The sequence below is a fragment of the Triticum dicoccoides genome, chromosome 4A (assembly GCF_002162155.2).
Source record: "Triticum dicoccoides isolate Atlit2015 ecotype Zavitan chromosome 4A, WEW_v2.0, whole genome shotgun sequence".
Taxonomy (NCBI): domain Eukaryota; kingdom Viridiplantae; phylum Streptophyta; class Magnoliopsida; order Poales; family Poaceae; genus Triticum; species Triticum dicoccoides.
This window is the reverse complement of record NC_041386.1, coordinates 679,291,092-679,297,944: the sequence shown is the minus strand read 5'-3', so window position 1 is coordinate 679,297,944 and position 6,853 is coordinate 679,291,092. Positions and strand designations below refer to the sequence as shown.

Below are 6,853 nucleotides of genomic sequence, written 5' to 3'. Positions count from 1 at the left end.
CCATTGCAGTAACTAATACTCCTATACACCATTGGATTGGAGTAGCTACTGACAGGTTCAAGAACATCTGCCCACGAACATGTACTGACAGGTTCCACACGCAGAGAGAGGGAGAGGGACGCACCGTGTTGACCTTACCGCAGCCGACGAGCTGGAGGTGTAGGAGACGAGGCGTCGCGGATCCAGCACCGTACAAGCCCAGCGCAACACGAACTGCTGAAGGTGATTCTAAGAAGGTAAATACGTTTGTGCTCAGTGCTAGATTAAACTGGAAATTAGTTTTCACTAATTAATATAGCATGAGAAAAAAACGTCTATCCTGCCTGGCTTGAAGATTAATCATGTACATATCAAGCAAATGTTTGGAGAACTTGTTATCATTCATTTCAATTACCATCATATTTCTAGAAATCGCTAATTTGATATTCATTTGACAATTAATAAATAAAAACTTGGAAGCTACTGCAATTACTCGTGTGTGTTTCACATGAAAAATTAAACAACTTTGGCTTGATTATCTTTTGCACCATTTGTTGTTGATGATTTGGGATTGCATTAATTGCCCTTAGCCCCTTGTTGTTAAACATCATGTTCAAGTGGATGACTTTTGCATGTGTAAATTCAAGTAAATAAAATAATGTACATAACTATTCAACAAAAATTACAAAGCTCATTGCACCAAGTGAGTATAAAGCCCTTGATTATATTATAAAAGTAGTGCTTACTCCCTGGCACATATGAACCTTGAAATAAACAAAAATCTAGTTGTATCAAAGATAGATGAAGATAGTTAGACATGTGGCAGTGGATAGATTTCTCAAAGAATCAATCGTCTAGAATACTAGCCCCGGTAAACTACATGTAAAAGATAAAAAGAAATAGAGAAAACGCAAAAGGCCTTTCTGTTTCATTGCATTGAAAAGATAGGGAAAAGTTACAGTCCTCCTAGGAGGTTAGTTTTACAGTACATCATACAACTCGGTGGATATCCCAGGATCAAGGCAGAACAACCCGCAGGCCTGTGCCCCTGCCATAGCCCAGCATCGGATCTCATCCATGATCTTGTCGAGGAGCCCAGCGATGGAAGGCATCGCATTGTCAAAGACACATTCACTGATTAGATAATTTAACCGGACATAGTGCCTATCACTGACTTGATGTCATTGGCGATATTCTTGGCATCTGCTGCAATACCAGCCAATCCTCTCCTTGCTAACCCAGCACAGTAGAGCCCATTTTCACCTTTCCAATGATTCGGATATTCTTTGATAGGCATTCCATTGTCATTTATCATGCTCTCACCATTCTGGGATAAAAATAACATAGAGCTTATTAGCAGATTTAACAATTGTTGCACCAACAAAACAAACTCAGACATATTCAAACATCGATGTTGTTACCATGAGCCATATATTTGTTGTGCTTTTGTATCCAGTTGCTAACACAATCGCATCAAATGATATATTTTTACTGCACTGAAATTCAACTATATCGCCCATGATCTTACTAATGCTCCCCTGAACCTGTAGGAGATAAATAGAATATTGATAACTTGGCATATGAAGACAACATTTGTTATGAAATTTATGTCATGTCAAGGATATACTTACTTTGATGATACCTTTTTTGATTAACCCAACAGTGCCAACATCAATAACAGCGGATCGGCCGGTTTTTGACTTGAGGATCATTGGACCCATTTTTGGCCTTCGGATGCCATGCCTCGATAGGTTTCAAAATATTAAATTCGCAGCCATCACAATGAGGTTATCCACTAGATTCAGTGGAAGACGGTGAGCAAGTGTCATCCCTAACCGAATTAATTCCTTTGTCATTACATGAATCTGCAACCATAAAACATGTCACATCTCTTTTGAAGTCTGCACGATAAAGTAAAACTTCATAGAATCATCTTCTTTCAAGAGTTAATTTTTCGGTATTGTAGTTCTTCTAATTGTTTAGTTGTTTCTGCACGTTATAAAATAGTATATCGCTCTATATTATGAAATACTTTCTAGTAGTAATAACTCTGAAAATTTGTGTCCCTTCTAGTGGTGACTATAATAAGAAATTTCCCTCTACCCAGTGAAAATTTATAGTGCCCATAGGGTGGGTGTGGGGGGATTCCCTAGTGTTTCCAGGTCAAAAATATTATATAGTATAACAATTGAGGTATTGGCACCATGGGTCGCAAGGTCATAAGCAATTTCCATTCCAGAGTTGCCAGATCCAACGACCAATACATTCATGCCAGAGTAGTTCTTGCCTGACTTGTAGCTTGATGAGTGGACGACATCACCCGAAAAACTTTGTAGTCCGGGGATCATTGGAATATTCTCTGCACTATTCTCACCACTGTCCACCACAAGAAACTTTGTTGTGAACCTGACTATTGTGCCCTTTGCCATGTCATGTGCCACAATGGACCAACATTTTTCGTCATTGTCATATGTGGATGACTCCACACTAGTGAGATACTTGGGTTGAATATTGAAACGCTCAACATAGTCATCCAAGTATTTCACAAACAAGGTTTTTGGTATGTATGTTGGTGCATCTACTGGGTATGACATGTGTGGCAACTCACAGAACTCCTTTGCAAGATGCAGCTTGAGCCGATCATAGGCGCGGTTGCGCCAAAGTGACGCGCTGCAGCTTTCACGCTCGACAGTGACATAGGGAATTGAGAATTAATTAAGGCATGCTGCTGTTGCAAGGCCGGCTGGCCCAGCGCCAACAATCAACACTACAACATTCTCCATTCCAAAGAGAAGAGTTGACAAAGTTGTGGGATAGGTGCAATGGTAGGCTGGGAGTGTTTGCTTGTTTGCTCGATGAATCTTTGGATGCATATGTGGGCATATATATACTGGTATGTTTCTTGTGTCAATCTAGATTGAGGAATGAAAAAGGTAAGGATTTATTGACGCCTTATCCTGGTGTGTACTAGTATTCTATCTAAATATTGAACCGTTGGTGCGAAAGAATGTCCTGATACATTATAGGGGATACAAAATAGGCAGGAATCACACTCTTGATCAATTGGTTTTTTGGAAACTTATCAACCGACTTTGGATATGTTTAGACTAAAAATTCTTTAGAATTTGTTTCCATTCCTAAAATCCGTATAGGATAAGGATATGTTCAGTATATACTCCCTCCGTCACAAATTACTTGTCACAGAAATGGATGTATCTAGATTTATTTGTACTTGATTATTTCTCAAGACATAGCCATCTAGGCAGCAACAACTTAAACAGAAATTGCAGTAGACCACCCTTGTTTCTGTCATATGTTGACCACTATCCACACATGAACAAGAACACTACCAGCCAAGTAATAAGAAGGTTGTAAGCCTGTACATGGAAATGGTAGGACATTGCTATTGTATCATGTAGATATGGATCTGCCATGGGCGAGGCCATAACAACAGGTGCTGGTATTTGCAAACTGCAGCTGGTGGCAGGCTTGAGTGCTCGTAATTGGACAGGAATGTTAGCCTCGCATGACTGCAGCCCTCAATAAGTGGGGCACGCCGGCCGGCCCGCACCAGAGGGAGGAAGTCGCGGCCTTGGAGGGCCAAGCGGCAAGATATTGGTCTACTTCTTAATTTTGTTTTTCCAAATCAGTAACACTAATAGCTAGTTCATTTTATCGATAAAGAACAACTAGTTCATCAACCGTTATTTGAACAACTTGCTTGAAGATTTAAAAATTAAAAGGGGAAGACTATGAGCATGCATAATTTTTACTACGGGAATATTCATGAGCATTAATGAAGATCAATTTTTTCCTCGCAAAAAATGATGATCAAATGTTGATGTAATTCAAAAAAAAGAGGTTTTGTAGCAAAAATTTGCCTCATGGGTATAATGTGATTTTTTATGTGCCAGTTTTATTCCTTTTTAACCAAAGTAATCACTATTAAGTTTTAGCACACCCTTCATTTTCTTTCTAGATTCACCATTGTCCATGATGTGAGGACTCATTGGGCACGAGATTTTAAATCCTATCATTTGTGATGTGCATCACATCGCGCATGGGGCCTCCTAGGCCACCACGTGTGATTAGTGTATGGCATATTTTCACCCTAACCATTTTCCATAGTGGCTGGTTTAGGGGTCAGTGTTTGAGATGCCCTAACCATTTGCCATAGTGGCTGATAATAGTATGGTCTTGTACTAGTAGTGCTACTGTAGTTTAATAATGTTCAACTAATAGACTTAAATTTTATAAAAAGGTGCTTCCACTGATACTGTTCGCCATCTTCCCACTCGATCTCAACTTCTTCGTCTACGTCTTCATCCTCGCAGTTGAGTACACACTTCTTCTTTTCTTCACTTGAGTTCATCTTTTAATCATCGTCAATACTTGTATGATCCACGCTTTATTTTAACATCCATGGAGGAAAGACTTTCGACCATGAACCATTGCTTGTGCCAGACCGACCTACACCATGCTGTCTGCGATATGGCCACGACAGCTGCCACACCAATATTATTTTCTTCGCGCCATGACCGCAGGCTCATGAACTCTGGAGCAGCTAGGCCCTCCACCCTTTTGATCTACGCCTGCAATAGCTCTAGCTGCTCATCCATCCTCCGATGCATGTCCTCCAACTTTTCAAGCCGCCTATGCTTTGGCCGTGCGTTGTCGACTTGTTCCGGGATTTAAAAAATGTTTATCAGATTCTAATTTTTGGTTCATTGTTTTAAAAAATGTTCATCAATTTGAAAATTTGTTCATTGAATCAAATTATTGTTCATCAGTTTTTTTAACAAAATGGTCATTAAATTCAAAATTTGTTCATCATTTTTTCAAAAAAAACTTGAATAGAAATTTTGTTCATCAAATAAAGAAATGTTCATCAAATTCGAATTGTTTTCATCAATTTTGAAAATATGTTCATCAAATTCAAAAAATGTTCTTCATTTGAAATCACGAACATTTTTTGAATCCAAGAAATGTTTTTGAATTGGGTGAACATTTTTTGAAATAATTTCCCGAACATTTTTACAAATCATGAGCAGTTTTTGAATTCACGACAATTTCACAATTTGCTACTTTTTAGAAATCCTGAATTAGTTTTACAATGGAAACAGTTGAAAAAAGACAAAAACAAAAAAAAAGATGGTTCCCGCTTTCCCACCCCACACATGGGCGCGCATGGAGAGCGGGGGGTTGTGCGCGCGCTCTGTCGTTCCCTGGCGCGTACAACGCTAAATAGGCGGTCCTGTCCGTAACCGACTCGATATGCCTGTGCGTAACATGACTTTTTCTTGTTTTGGTACATTTTTGTACGCTCGCGGCGGCCTTCCCTTTTCGCGGCTCTCGATTTTGGCGCAGCCTTGGCCCATAGCCAAATATTGGCTTTTCGCGAGGTAATTTCTTAAAAAAAAACTTTTGCACGAGGTAATATACTCGGCCGTCCGGTCGAGCTCCTCTTAGAGCCTGAACCTGAATCATCTTTTGTTTTGTTTACTTTTTCCCCAAATTTCATGAAAAAATCGGATTTAATGAATATAACTTCGTATTTGTTGAATTTTCTTCAAAAAATACAAAATTATTATAATCAAACTCATGATTTTTTTAATCCCTGAACCTTTTTCTGAACCCATGAATTTGTGAAGATATTTTTCACTTCCTGATTTTTCACGACTTCTCAACCGTGAGCAAAGTACCAGGAAAACCTGAGATATTCCGATCGAGTGCTCGGCACCACTGTGAACCAACCCACGAGGGGTGCGCGTGAGTGCTGTTACCCTCCCTGGCACTTAAGGGCCTGGGGAGGTAGTCTCGTGGTTTCCTATTTGACGCATTCTGCGTCAAAACGTCGGCGCACAGCACACACGCGACGGAAGCGATCGAGAACGACATGCCGGCCGTTTAGAAGTGAGGCGTGCGTTCCACTTTTGTGAACCTTCTGGAAGGTTCCAGCCAGTTTTTCTTGGTTTTGGGAACCTTCTAGAAGATTCCTAAACAGGTTTTCCGTTTCTTATTCATTTTTCATTTTTTTTCTTTTCTCTTTTTTTCATTTGTCTTTTATTTTTTATTTTTTATTTTCTCCTTTTCTTTTCAATTACAATTTTACTTTTTCCAAAAAAATCAGAAATTGTTTTAAAAACATTGCATAATATTTTTGTTCACAAATTCCAACATTGTTTTGGGAATTGCCAAAAATGTTCCAATTTTTAAAATTTTGTTCACACATTATAAAAATGTTGATGTTTTCTAAATTTGTCTGTACATTAAAAAATGTTCCGACACTTCAGAAAATGGTCCCAATTTGTAACTTTGTTCACGAATTTCAAAACTGTTCAAGTTTTGAAAATTCATTCCAAAATTCGAAACAAGTTCAGGGATTTAAAAAATGTTTATCAGATTCTATTTTGTGTTCATTGTTTTAAAAAAAATGTTCATCAATTTCAAAATTTGTTCATCGAATCAAACTATTGTTCAACATTTAAAAAATAATGGTCATTAAATTAAAATTTGTTCATCATTTTTTCAAAAAATAAATTCTTGAATAGAAATTTTGCTCATTAAATAAAGAAATGTTCATCAGATTCCAAATTTGTTCATGAATTTTGAAAATATCTTCATCAAATTCAAAAAATGTTCATTCATTTGAAATCACAAACATTTTCTGAATCCAAAAAATATTTTTGAATTGGGTGAACATTTCTTTAATTCCGTCAGCATTTATCATTTCCCGCACATTTTTTCAAATCATGAACAATTTTCGAATTCACGACAGTTTCACAATTTGCTACATTTTAGAAATCCTGAATTAGTTTTAAAATGTAAACAGTTGAAAAAAGACAAAAGAAAAAAAAAAGATGCTTCCCGATTT

General features: G+C 37.9%; 1 pseudogene; it reads right to left on the bottom strand.

The window, feature by feature from the left end:
• Positions 1–1,126: 1,126 nt before the first annotated feature.
• On the bottom strand, positions 1,127–2,762 carry LOC119289706 (annotated as a pseudogene).
• Between the last annotated feature and the right edge of the window lie 4,091 nt (positions 2,763–6,853).